The sequence below is a fragment of the Leptodactylus fuscus genome, chromosome 9, assembly GCF_031893055.1.
Source record: "Leptodactylus fuscus isolate aLepFus1 chromosome 9, aLepFus1.hap2, whole genome shotgun sequence".
NCBI classification, from domain to species: Eukaryota; Metazoa; Chordata; class Amphibia; order Anura; family Leptodactylidae; genus Leptodactylus; species Leptodactylus fuscus.
Window position 1 is genome coordinate 15,039,382 of NC_134273.1, and position 14,664 is coordinate 15,054,045.

Here is a 14,664-nt window from a genome sequence, read left to right on the forward strand (position 1 = left end):
AGAGATTTTAAGCTAGCAGCGGCTACTGTCGACTTGCGAAAGTGGGCGCACATGCGCCGCACTTTCACCAGTAGCTCTGGAACATTGGGGTAGCTCTTTAGGAAACGTTGCACCACTAGGTTGAAGACGTGGGCCAGGCATGGAACATGTTGGAGTCCGGCAAGCTCCAGAGCTGCTACCAGGTTCCGGCCGTTATCACAAATGACCATGCCTGGGCCCAGGTGCAGCGGCTCAAACCATATTGCCGTCTCATCGAGGAGGGCATCCCTCACCTCGGAGGCAGTGTGCTGTCTGTCCCCCAAGCTGATCAGCTTCAGCACAGCCTGCTGACGTCTACCAACGCCAGTGCTGCAACGTTTCCAACTCGTAGCTGGGGTCAATCTAACAGCGGAGGAGGAGGCGGTGGCGGAGGAGGAGGCGGTGGCGGAGGAGGAGGCGGTAGAGGAGGAGGAGGAGGGGGGTGTTCTTCTCGTGTCCCTGCCAGGAATGTTAGGCGGGGAGACGAGGTACACCGGGCCAGTTTGGGAAGCAGTCCCAGCCTCAACTACATTCACCCAGTGTGCCGTCAGTGAAATGTAGCGTCCCTGTCCGCATGCACTTGTCCACGCGTCGGTGGTCAAGTGGACCTTTGTGCAAAGCGCGGAACTAAGGGCCCGCCTGATGTTGAGTGACACGTGCTGGTGCAAGGCGGGGACGGCACACCGGGAGAAGTAGTGACGGCTAGGGACGGCATAGCGAGGTGCCGCAGTTGCCATCAGGTCCAGGAAGGCAGGAGTTTCAACAAGCCGGAACGCCAACATCTCCTGGGCCAGCAGTTTAGCGATGTTGGCGTTCAAGGCTTGCGCGTGTGGGTGGTTAGCAGTGTATTTCTGCCGCCGCTCCAATGTCTGAGAGATGGTGGGTTGTTGTAAAGAAACGCCTGATGGTGCCTTTGATGGTGCAGGAGAAGGAGATAAGACAGGACCAGGGGAGGATGAGGTAGAAGTCAACAAAGTGGCGGAGGCAGATGAAGTGGTGTCCTGGCTCGTCCTCTGGAGTGCATCGCCAGCACAGTCAGCAGTGGCAGTGGCAGAGGCAGAGGCAGAGGCAGTGGCAGTGGCGTGAACGGCAGGCGGCCTTTGTCCTGCCGTTGCTGCCTGCCACTGATTCCAGTGCTTGGATTCCAAATGACGGCGCATTGAAGTGGTGGACAGGTTGCTCTTCTCAGAGCCCCTAATCAATTTCGAGAGGCAAATTGTGCAGACAACACTATATCTGTCCTCGGCGCATTCCTTGAAAAAACTCCACACCTTCGAGAAACGTGCCCTCGAGGTGGGAGTTTTTCGGGGCTGGGTACGAACTGGAACATCTTGGGAGATTCCGGGTGTGGCCTGGCTTCGCCTAAGCTGCTGACCTCTGCCTCTGCCTCTAGCTACCCTTTTTGGTGCTGCACCTGCCTCAACATCCACACTACTTTCCCCGCTTGACATCCCCCCTGTCCAGGTCGGGTCAGTGTCCTCATCATCCACCACTTCCTCTTCCAACTCCTGTCTCATCTCCTCCTCCCGCACAATGCGCCGGTCAACTGGATGCCCTGACGGCAACTGCGTCACATCATCGTCGATGAGGGTGGGTTGCTGGTCATCCACCACCAAATCGAACGGAGATGGAGGAGACTCTAGTGTTTGAGCATCTGGACACAGATGCTCCTCTGTTAGGTTCGTGGAATCGTGACGTGGAGAGGCAGGTTGAGGGACAATGAAAGGAGCAGAGAACAGCTCTGGGGAGCAGGGACAGTTTGGGTTATTGTTCTGTAAAGCTTCGGAATTTTGGGAGGAAGGAAGACAAGACTGTTGGGTAATAGGAGGAGAGGAGGCAGAGTCTGACTGGCTGCTGGACAATGTGCTGTAAGCGTTCTCTGACAGCCATTGCAAGACCTGTTCCTGGTTCTCGGGCCTACTAAGGTTTGTACCCTGCAGTTTAGTTAATGTGGCAAGCAACCCTGGCACTGTGGAGTGGCGCAATGCTTGCTGCCCCACAGGAGTAGGCACGGGACGCCCTGTGGCTTCACTGCTACCTTGCTCCCCAGAACCATTCCCCCGACCTCGCCCACGGCCTCGTCCACGTCCCTTTCCGGGAGCCTTGCGCATTTTGAATTCCTAGTTAGAAATTGGCACTGTATACCAGTAGTAAAAATTGTGGGTGCACGTAACCCCAATATATTCTTTGAATTACCAGTCAGAAACTGGCACTATATGGCAGTAGCAAGAAATGAGGGTATTTGTATTCCCAATATATTCTTTGAATTCCCAGTCAGACAATGGCACTGTATACCAGTAGTAAAAATTGTGGGTGCACGTAACCCCAATATATTCTTTGAATTCCCAGTCAGAAACTGGCACTATATGGCAGTAGCAAGAAATGAGGGTATTTGTATTCCCAATATACTCTTTGAATTCCCAGTCAGACAATGGCACTGTATACCAGTAGTAAAAATTGTGGGTGCACGTAACCCCAATATATTCTTTGAATTACCAGTCAGAAACTGGCACTATATGGCAGTAGCAAGAAATGAGGGTATTTATAACCCCAATATATTCTTTGAATTCCCAGTCAGACAATGGCACTGTATACCAGTAGTAAAAATTGTGGGTGCACGTAACCCCAATATATTCTTTGAATTCCCAGTCAGAAACTGGCACTATATGGCAGTAGCAAGAAATGAGGGTATTTGTATTCCCAATATACTCTTTGAATTCCCAGTCAGACAATGGCACTGTATACCAGTAGTAAAAATTGTGGGTGCACGTAACCCCAATATATTCTTTGAATTACCAGTCAGAAACTGGCACTATATGGCAGTAGCAAGAAATGAGGGTATTTATAACCCCAATATATTCTTTGAATTCCCAGTCAGACAATGGCACTGTATACCAGTAGTAAAAATTGTGGGTGCACGTAACCCCAATATATTCTTTGAATTCCCAGTCAGAAACTGGCACTATATGGCAGTAGCAAGAAATGAGGGTATTTGTATTCCCAATATACTCTTTGAATTCCCAGTCAGACAATGGCACTGTATACCAGTAGTAAAAATTGTGGGTGCACGTAACCCCAATATATTCTTTGAATTCCCAGTCAGACACTGGCACTATATGGCAGTAGCAAGAAATGAGGGTATTTGTATTCCCAATATATTCTTTGAATTCCCAGTCAGACAATGGCACTGTATACCAGTAGTAAAAATTGTGGGTGCACGTAACCCCAATATATTCTTTGAATTACCAGTCAGAAACTGGCACTATATGGCAGTAGCAAGAAATGAGGGTATTTGTATTCCCAATATATTCTTTGAATTCCCAGTCAGACAATGGCACTGTATACCAGTAGTAAAAATTGTGGGTGTATATAGCCCCAATTCTATTGCTAGGGGACTTGCAGGGTATTTCTGGGGTGAAGGTGGGGGGGCACACCGTTGGAACGGGTATCGGGGTATATATCGGGTATACGGGAATACACTGACAGTGTATTCCATTCAGGATCCTGGGAAAGCTGGGTTGCGGCGATTGAGCCCGTCAGTGCCACGTTACACTGACAAGCTTCTCCCTGGAATTTAGCTCTTACAAGAGCTGTTGGTTGTCTTCTCCTTCCTATCCTAGCCTGTCCCTGCCTACCCAGAATCTAAGCCCTAGCTAGCTGGACGGAAACCTCCGTCCTCGGTGAATTGCAAGCTCAGAATGACGCGAAGCTGGGCGTCGCTGTTCTTTTAAATTAGAGGTCACATGTTTTCGGCAGCCAATGGGTTTTGCCTACTTTTTTCAACGTCACCGGTGTCGTAGTTCCTGTCCCACCTACCCAGCGCTGTTATTGGAGCAAAAAAGGCGCCAGGGAAGGTGGGAGGGGAATCGAGTAATGGCGCACTTTACCACGCGGTGTTCGATTCGATTCGAACATGCCGAACAGCCTAATATCCGATCGAACATGAGTTCGATAGAACACTGTTCGCTCATCTCTAGTGATAAACAGTTTGATACAGGTGCCCCTAACCTAAATCCACCTGCGGGACTGGGTTAAGATGCTGGATTCTGGGAAGAGGCCCCTTTAACTTCCTTTTAGACTAGTAAACCTTTTGACGGCTTCCGTGGATAACACCGCTATCTTGTCTCGAGTATTTAATATACACGACCTCCACTGTCTTCCTATACACTTTGCATTTCATACGGAAGCCCCGTCGTGAATCGTTGACTGTCGCCGGATAAGCAGTGCGTCGCTCTCGATTTAAAAGACGCGCAACCTATCTGTCCTATCTCCTGCTAAAATATGGAAAAGAGGAAATCTATGTATTTTTCAAAATATTCTTTCATATAGCAACTTCATATTAACCGAGGGCGCGTTAACCGCTGCATTGCCGACGCACGGCCCCGTGAATTTCAAGGTTTCCCGATACGTCTCTATACATGACTAGTTTCAGTGAAGTCATTTTCTCCTATGTATTTCATTATCCAGTGACTTCCTATCTGCCCGGACACATTTCTGTCTGAACCTGCACACCAGGCTTAGAAAGGCGCTCTCGCTCTGTACCAAATTTGCGTAGAACCATCAAACATTTGAATTTGATTAAACGGAAAAAAACTAATCTTAAATATCTCCCAACTGAACCGTGCACATTGCAATTCACAGTCCGCATGGTGTGTTTCCATGCAATCATCTGCCGGAATATTTATTCCAACCGGGAGACTCGAGAGAATATGGAACAGAATAAAAATGGATGTATTAAATTTTTCACTCAGGTGCCCAGTTTTGATATTTGTAGGGAATTTAAGCTGCAGGCGATATAACCACCCGAACAGTGATTCATGAATAAAAACACAACTAATAGAGAAAACCCTGGGAAAAAAAAAATAAAATAAAAAATCGCCTTTTCCTTTGCGCAGAAAAAAGGCAAGCGGAAAATATGTAACCCATCTGCATGTTCCGGGGCTTGTCATTACTTTCACTGATCTGATGTAACCTTGATAAACACGGCTGGCGAGTCTTATAATGCTGCGCCCATGCAAATAATGCCCATTGTGTCCTTGTAAATACAAATGAACTCTTTATCAGCCAGCCGGCTTAAATTATTGAGGAGCCAAATGGAAGGACACAAACCTTCATCTCGGACCGTGTTCTCGCTGATAGGGCAATGTGTCATCCCTGTCTCTCAGCAAATAGTTCAATTTCCAAAAATAAAAATCTCCGAGCAGATGGCAACGTCTTGAATTTTTATTGTTGTGGAGGGGATCTGTCGCCTCTCCTGACATGTCTGTTTTAGTAAAGACTTGTATTCCCCATTCTGGAACATCGTTTCCCGTAACATGTGCCGTTCCTCTGTTATTCCTCCTGACTGCTTAGAAATAAATGAGTGTCTGGGTTCTGCAATTCCCCTTGTTAAAGGGGCGTGTTCTATACAGTCTGCACTGACTGGGAAAGGTTAACCTGTGCAGGGACAACCCCAACTGGTAACGCCCAGGTGTCAATTTATTCATCATTTTCTAGGAGGAATAACAGAGGAACGGCACAATGCTCCATGAAGAATACAATTATTTCCTAAATAGGCATGTCAGGATTGGTGACTGATCCTCTTTAAACTGAAGGCTGGGACTCCAACGCTGCAAAGTAACAGTGCTAACCACTGAGCCACCGTGCTGCCCTGGTTCAATGGTTACAAAAGGCATTCCAGTTGGGTATGTACTTAAAGGGGTTGTCCAGGATATAAAGTTTTGAGCAAGAAGATCAGGAAGGTGTTACCTTTCCCCAGTGCAATGGTGTCTCCCACTGTGGTCCAGATCTGCTGTTCCCTGGTCTTGTTGTGGTGGACCTCCTCACCAAACATGACCACTGTCTCCAGTGGCTTCAGGAAATGACAAGGGTAAGTGAGTGACTTACTGGTTCCTTTCCTTAGGCCGCTGATTGACCATTGGGGTACCACTGGACCGGATAGTATATCCTGGACAACCCCTTTAAGGATAGGGCTACCTGGTGACTTTGGCTGTGTGATCAATGTGTGATCATTCTGTCACCCTGTGGCTCTTACATTTACAAGCCATCATTGCATTCAGGCCCATGAAATGAAGAGGCAGGCACAAATACATATTTGGCGTGTCCACCCTTTGGAGTAAGAGTCCGGGAAGTGATGATGTGACCCCCAAGACATCCTAATCTGAACATCCTCCAGTCTGTCTGGGATTACATAAAGAGAAGAACAATTTTCATTGGGAATGTTCTTTCCAGAGAGATAGTTCGTGAGCAAAAGAGCTCACGTCAGAACAAACGATGTTTGCTGTGGCTAATACAATGGGGGGTCCATAGGCCACCCTTCATGGTGTCTATGGGTCCTACTAGGGCCAATGGAAAGGAGTTGCCTTCACAAGATAACCAACTTAAAGCCCATAAGAACCAGAAAAACCTGTCAGGACACCGAGACCCCTTGGTCTTGAAGAATCACATGAAACTGGATAAACATTAGGGTTGAGCCGATCTTGAGATTTCAGGATCGTTTTTAAAATCTAATTTTCGATCATTTTCCAGCCGATCCTGATTGTGAAATTTGCTCGGTCGCCGATCGGGATCCGATCTTTCCCGATCCCGATCGCTCAACCCTAGTTACTTAATGTTTATGGAGTAGGGTTGAGCCGATCTTGAAATTTCAGGATCGTTTTTAAAATCTGATTTTCGATTATTTTCCAGCCGATCGTGAAATTTGCTCGATCACCGATCGGGATGTGATCTGATGTGATTGGTTATTTAACGTTGACGTCAAAAGTAGGCGGTGGTCACATCAATATGACTGGACTGTGTAGAAAGATCAGTCTATACGACCCCATAACTTTTACTTTCATGACACCTGTTATGAGAAGTATTAGCCTAAGGCTACCTGCACATGACTGAGTGTGCGTGGCAATAGGGGACTGATTTTGTGGGGGAATGTATTTGGGTGACATCTGAGAGCTATCTGAGGGCCACCCAATCCTCATTGACTTCTGAACCTATGTCACGGGCAGGGTAGGACCCGCTCTACCTCTCCAAACAGAGCATCAGAGCCCCATCGGGAGATTCTTGGCCTACATTAGGCCTTGGTCTAAAAGTAAGACCTTAGTTGTCTTTGCAACCAACCAGGGCTCAACTTTCTGGTTATGAAATGAAAGCTGCTCTGTGATTGGTTGCCCTGGTCAATAAATACATATCTACCAACACTCCTGGGAAAGGGAGTGTTGTCGACCACAAAAGGAAAGAATTTGAGTAAAATGAACCCGTAAAGTAGCCATTTTGTGGGCATTTCTGGGTGGGGAAGGGGCATTCCTGGGCCGGTTGTTGGCGGGTATAAAGTCTCTCCCAATTTTATAGGCTATGCAAGTCTACTTTTGACAAATTTGCCCTATTTCCTATTTCCGTGGCGCGCTGAGGCTTTGTACTGTAAGCTGAATAACAATGCAGGCTGATAATATTCTAGTCCGTGTCTCGCGGATCAATAACCCGTGTGCATGTGTGACCTGGATGAAATATCCAAAGTACAGAGATTCCTATGTAAAAATATTCCTAAGCTTATTAGCATGCGGCCGGCTCTGCCCCGACCACCAGGGAGGCACTGTTTACCAATCTGTTAATAGGCAGATCAGGACAGAAAGCAGGCCGAGCGTAATATAGATGGAAACCCAATTGTTCCATATAGACCTGAATATAATTAGTTATGTCTGGAAGGCTGAGCAATGCACATTGCTTAACGGGAGCAGACGTGAGCACAATATTACTTACACAATACAACAAATAAGCTCTTTATAGTCGCCGGGTCTGCAGCGAACGCCCGGCCAATATACGTTATAGATCTCTTTTTCCAATAAAATCTGATAAATCTCAAATTTCGGAACACAAGTTAGTGACAAAAAGGAACCTTCTACATCAATTAAAAATATAAATCTGTGGAAATTCAATATGCCTGCGAGCCATGAAATACTAGCGCTCATAATAAGGCTGCTTTTGGGACAAAAGGAATGAGCAAAACGCAAGTTACGCCCTAGGCAGGAAATCAATATTACATTTGAGGAAGTTTTTTCAAGGAAACTTTTGTTGTCTTCAAACCTCATGTAACTTAATTTATAATTATGTAGTGATCTCATATTGATAGTGCGGCGGCGGCGGACGCTGAACCTTTCAAGTGTCTTTAGGCGCGTTGTGTACGGCTGCTCAACATCACCATCAAAGCCTCGAATATTAGGGGGCATTCACACGGAGTAACGCCGGGCGTGTATCACAGCCGTACATGCCGGCGTTATGGCAGACTGCCGAACACTTCCTATTCACTTCAATGGGAGCGCTCGCAACAGCTGCGTTTACGAGCGCTCCCATTGAAGTGAATGGGAAGTGTTCGGCAGTCTGCCGTAACGCCGGCGTGTATGGCTGTGATACACGCCCGGCGTTACTCCGTGTGAATGCCCCCTTAAAGTGGTGCGGTATTATGTGGTAATAGTATACCATAGGCTGCCGTCTGAATACCACACAATTACCTAGACACATACACTAGCCCATAGGACATTGCGACCCGGGGCACGGGTATGGGAGGTGCAGAGGTAACAATTCACAATGGGCCCTGGACCGTAAGGGGTCTCTGTATGAACCAGTATTTTGGATAGAACATGGTAAGTGCTGGCCCCATTATGGCTACAAAAGGAACGGGAAATATATAGGAAGTTCTTATACTTCTACCTTCTGCTCAATCCACTCCTTACTTTGGCTCAAAAAACTGCAGCAAAATCTGCAACAAAATAGGCTGCGTTTCCGCAACGTGGGGCCTTAGCCTAAAAAGGTTTTTTTTTTTATACTTATATATTCCTCACCGATCTTTAGGATAGGTCACAGTACATGATCGGTGGGGGTCCGACAACCAGGACCCTGACAATCAGTTCTTTGAAGAGCTCGCAGCACTCATTAGCTCTGTGTCCTCTTCCCTGTTCTGATGATATCATGTGCATCGGTCTATCACCTGAATGCTGCATTCTCTGCAACCAGAAGATCGGTGGGGGTCCTGGGTGTCAGACTTCCATCGGTCACATATTGATGAATGGTGATCTAGGCTGGCTTCCATTCATCTGGTAAGTTGGAGGAAAAATGGACATAAATGGAGCCAGAGTAACCCAACTGATCCCATAATTATAATGGGATCTGTCCATTATTTATAACTGAAATAACAGGGCGCAAAAGTTGAGCTTGCAGATCAGATCGGGTTTGGACAATGTCAATGCAAACTGTAATATCTCAAAACATGAATAAGCTACATACGCTAGGTTCAGACTAGCTTTCACGTTTCCGTTCTTCGGGTCTGCTTGGGATCCAAGAAACGGAAACCCTATCTGCTTAAAGGGATCCTATCATTAAAATGTTTTTTTTTTTCAGACTAACACATAGGAATAGCCTTAAGAAAGGCTATTCTTCTTCTCCCTTTAGATGTCTTATCCGCGCCACCATTCGGTAGAAATCCAGGTTTTGTTCGGTATGCAAATGAGTTCTCTTGCAGCACTGGGGGCGGTCCCAATGCTGCAAGAGAACTCTCCAGCGCCGCCTCAGTCTTCTTCAGGAACGGCCTCTCTGCGCGTCTTCTTCCAGCGCTGGGGGTCAAACTTCTACGCATGCACATTCAGGTCTGCACATGCGTGCAGCCATTTTTTTGTGTCTGCTTACGAGAGCATACACTACATGCAAAGTGTATTGGTAAAATATCCTATAAATCCCGTATATAGTGTAGCATTCTTATACTACATACACAATGAGCGCTGAACTATGAGGACAAATATACAATGAAACCGTTTAAGTCGATACCGCTTCCTATTTATTCCACCAAACAAAACTCTCATAAAAAATTGATCTCCGAAATTTCCTTTATACCAGAATTGATATTCAATGTTTTCCAAAACCGCTGATCTGCGCTTATGTTAAGCGTCCTTTTCATTTTAAGCTGTAGATTCTGCTTTGGCTCTACATTACGCTTTATCTCGAAAACTTTCCATTTTGTGTATATGACTTGCATTAGTGGCTTAGTAGATGTTAACCCCTTTACGAGATCCTATATGTGTTTTTATGCTGGCTGTTCAGGGACCTTCTTCTAGAACGCGGTGTATTTTACGGTACTGTGGAATGAGTGCAAGGCCACTCGATCCAGCAACCGTGTGCGGCCAAATCCCCAGTCGCCAATGGCAGCATAGATTTGAAGGTAATAACTCAGCGTTACCGCCAAACTCATGCTGTCATGTTCTACTGTGGGCAGCCGAGGATACGGCTATATGTAGTCTGGTGTCTTACCCTAGGGCAAGAGTAAATGTGCCCGCCATACTAGAGTAAATATGACAGTATTGCCGACCTCAGCGCAGATGCCAAGGGTCAGCGACCCCTTGCCCAAGACTATACATACACACGACTGAGTGTGCATGCTCAATTTCTTGGATGGTATCATTGCCACAGAGAAGGACATGCACACGACCGAGGCCTAAGTGTTGCACATTTGTCCTGTATTATTAAGAGCATAGCATTTGTACTAATATCTGACGAATCTCTAATCTTGGCCAATTAACCCTTGGATTGTCATTGTTAAAAGTGACTACAACCTGAGGAAAGGAGACTCTCCTTTTTGGTACTTGGCGATCTTCATCCCAAAGACTTTCATCATGGTGGCAGAATCCCTCCAAACAAGGAACATGAAATTCCCGATTTTGCAGTCAACATGGGTCTCATTGTCGGGATCCTCAGAGATCAGACACTTACCCTGTATACTATAGGTAATCAGTGCTGGTTCTGCGATGACCCCTTTAAGGCAGGGGCACCACGTTGTGGAAATGCAGCTTGTTTTGTTGCAAATCTTATTGCGTTTTTTTGAACCAAAGCCAAGAATGGCTACAAAAGGAACGGGAAATATATAGGAAGTTCTTATACTTCTACCTTCTGCTCCTTACTTTGGCTCAAAAAACTGCAGCAAAATCTGCAACAAAATAAGCTGTGTTTCCGCAACGTGGGGCCTTAGTCTAAAAAGGGTTTTTGTGATACTTATATATTCCTCACCGATCTTTAGGATAGGTTACAGTCCGACAACCGGAACCCCTGCCAATTAGTTCTTTGAAGAGCTCGCAGCACTCATTAGCACTATGTCCTCTTCCCTGTTCTGATGATATCATGTCCGTCGGTCTATCACCTGAATGCTGCATTCTCTGCAACCAGGAGATCGGTGGCAGTCCTAGGTGTCAGACTTCCATCGGTCACATATTGATGACTGGTGATCTAGGCTGGCTTCCATTCATCTGGTCTGTTGGAGGAAAAATGGACATAAATGGAGCCAGAGTAACCCAACTGATTATAATGGGATCTGTCCATTATTTATAACTGAAATAACAGGGCGCAAAAGTTGAGCTTGCAGCACTTTTTTGTCCAGCGATTTTTGACAGATCTGTGTTGGACGGACACCCAATGCAGATGTGAACCCAACGTTATCCTAAGGATAGGTCATCAATATGTGACTCCCTAAAAACCCCTTTAACTGCAGACACTGGATAAAATCTGTAATATAGAAGTCGTGCTGGGAAATGGGGTCATACTGGTTCCCACCCATCGTTCCCATCAATACACCTAACTGAGAAACAACAGAATCAGATTCACTTTAGAGGTGATTTTTTTTAATGCTCTTTAATAATAAAATACACGAGCGTTACATCAAAGCTGCGACTGTTCTGCCGGCGCTGATCTATTTTTGTAAAAACCTAAAAAAGGAGAAAAATGTAACGCCTTATAACGTTAATAGGGAGAGGCAGATTATTATGAGTTGTAAATAACTGCTGCAAATCAATTTCCTGTTGTGTCTTCAGATTTGCGCGCTTGGCAGTGAGTTGTATTGATCGCAGAATGGTGAAGTTAGGGAGCGAAACAGAATTAGGTACAGAAAACATGGAGAATGGATGAGGGATGCACGTCCAAATATAGACGCCGCAATCACAAAAGATTTCACAGGTTGCTTAATGTTCACCTCACTTACTCACCTGGAGCTTTTCCATCCTCGCCGGGGCCGGACACAGTTTAACACCATAGAAGATGCTTTAGAGATATTGATTGTTTTCTTATATAACGCCAGACTTATAAGGCATACCTCCCAAGCGTCCCGGATTCCGCGGGATATTCACGGATTCGGTGTCCTGTCCCGCAGTCCCGGTCGGCGGGAGGTATGTCCCGGTTTCAACTGATCGGCATCCGGATACATACGCGAGTAAAGCAGAAGCTCACAGCTCAGCACCTAGGGGACATGAAACTGGGGGCAGAGATGGGGGACATGAAACTGGGGGCAGAGATGGAGGAGAGGATATGAAACTGGGGGCAGAGATGGGGGGAGTTGAAACGGTGGGCAAAGATGTGGGGACATGAAACTGGGGACAGAGATGGGGGGGCATGAAACTGGGGGTAGAGATGGGGGGACATGAAACTGTGGGCAGAATTGGAGAGGGGGACATGAAACTGGGGGCAGAGATGGGGGAACATGAAACTGGGGGCAGATGAAAGGGGTATATGAAACTGGGGGAGAGATGGAGGGGGAACATATCATTTACGGGTGACTGTAGAAGGATTATACTGTGTGGGGGCACATGAAAAATGAATGAGAATGGGCGGAGTCAACATAAAAGTGGGCGGAGCTTAATTAGACGCGGCACACTGCGTGCCGCACATTTTGTCCCTCTTTCTGTTCTTCAAAATTTGGGAGGTATGTTATAAGGGCCCATAAGGTTGTATTCACACACACAGCAGATTTGTGGCAGATATCTCCATACATGGGAATGAGGTCGTTTCTGTGATTCATTGAGGTCAGTGACCATGGGGCGCCCGTCCTGACCTGTCCCAAGTTTTGCCCACGCCCGATACATGGGACTATGTGTATAAGGCCATAGAAATGAATGGGTCAGTGTCCAAGCAGTGAAAAATATAGTCGTGTGTGCGAGACCTTACTATAATGGTTAGACACTGGCGTAACCGTGCTGCATCTTTGGCGGAGAGTGCCACACCTTTCTTGCATCTTGGTGTAGCTTAGGCTAAATTTTTTTGAATTGCTAAACACGTGGGTGCGGATTCTCCGAAAAAATAGGCGTGGATTAAACGCACCACAGCGTGCCAAAAATATACCAACATTGACCCATATTTACTACTGAGGTTACGACAAGACAATGACGCATCTTTAGCACAATGCTGTCTGCAAGGGGTGCTACAGGCGGGAGATGGTAGAGGTCTGAGTGACGAACAGTGCTCCAGAAAGCTGAAGGCCCGCCCTCAGTGCACCAACTAGACAGACTTCCTTTAACCCCTTCCCGCTGCAGGCATTTTTTGATTTTGACTTCCTGCTTTCCAAACCCCCTAACATTTTTTGGTTCACTGAGCTCAATATTTGTGGGACAAGTTGCATTTAGTAATGGTACCATGTACCGTACAGTACCCTATACTGCGGAGCTGGGAAAATATCAGAATGAGGTGGAATTGGAGGAAAACTAAGTTTGCGCAACTTTCTTACAGGCTTTGTTTTTATATCGTTCACTGAGCAGCCATAATGTCCCCTTATTTCTATAGGTCGATATGATTCTGGGGATACCAAAATTATAGTGCTTTTAAGTTGAAACCTCTTAAAATCCAAAACTTTGCAAAAAAAAATATTTTCTTGGAGTTGCCACATTCTGACATTCTATAATTTTTTTATACTTCTGTGCGCGGATTCTTATGGGAAGTTCACACAGGGTTTTTTGGTCAGGATTTTGAGGTCGTATCCGCCTCCAAATCCTAACTAAAAAGATGGCTACCATTGAAATCAATGGGAGCTGGTCAGTTCTTTTTCGCAGGAGCCATTTCAGTTGGATTCGCCTCGCAACATCCTCCTGAAGACACTCCTTTCTCCTGACTAGGTCCATTCATTTGGGCCTAATCCGGAGCGGAGTGCGCGACTGGATTCTGGTGCAGTGCAACGGCATGCAGTCACAGCTACCCGTATTTTGGACCAGAACCTTAGTTGGCCTCCGCCTCAGGTTCCGGTCTAAAAAACCCTGTGTGAACTTCCCCTCAAGGTGACTTTTTTGGTGGAGTAGGAGTCTACTGTGATTGGTTAACTGATTTATTGCCTTTTTCTGTGTATTATCTGCTTCTTATCTACAACTTAGCGTTGGCTCTAGTTCATCTTCTTCTGTATCATACCCATCAATGTAATATTTGGCTATATGAAAAAACGTAAAGAAACCATTAAAAGCACCACAAAAACTGCCCAAAAAATATACATAAAATAAATATCTATCTCTGTGCAATCATTCTTTTTGTCTGAGTAAACTCTTCTCCCGGAAGACGCTAGGTTCACACTCGCGTACGGGTTTCCATTCGTTGGGTCTGCTTGGGGGACCCCATAAACGGAAACCTAATCCACTTAAAAAAGATTATAAAATAGAAGTAGATGATAATGGAGTGCGGAGGTTTTAGTATGAAAATGGCAGAAAAACGTAGAGAGAAAAGTCGTGCTTATAGGACGCAGATTCAGGGTTGGAAACTGCAAACGCAGACCGGGCGCAGGTGTGAACTTCGCCTGACTTTGTTACGGTCGTGTCCTGTTCAGTCCGCTCTCTATGGGTCTATCACCGTCACAAACCTTAAGGATAT

At 46.1% G+C, this 14,664-nt stretch overlaps 1 protein-coding gene across 1 annotated transcript in view; it reads left to right on the forward strand.

Annotated features, from left to right (window-relative positions):
• AGBL4 (AGBL carboxypeptidase 4) overlaps positions 1–14,664 on the forward strand; it is a 966,914-nt gene that overhangs the window by 657,158 nt on the left and 295,092 nt on the right. The window lies entirely within an intron of this gene.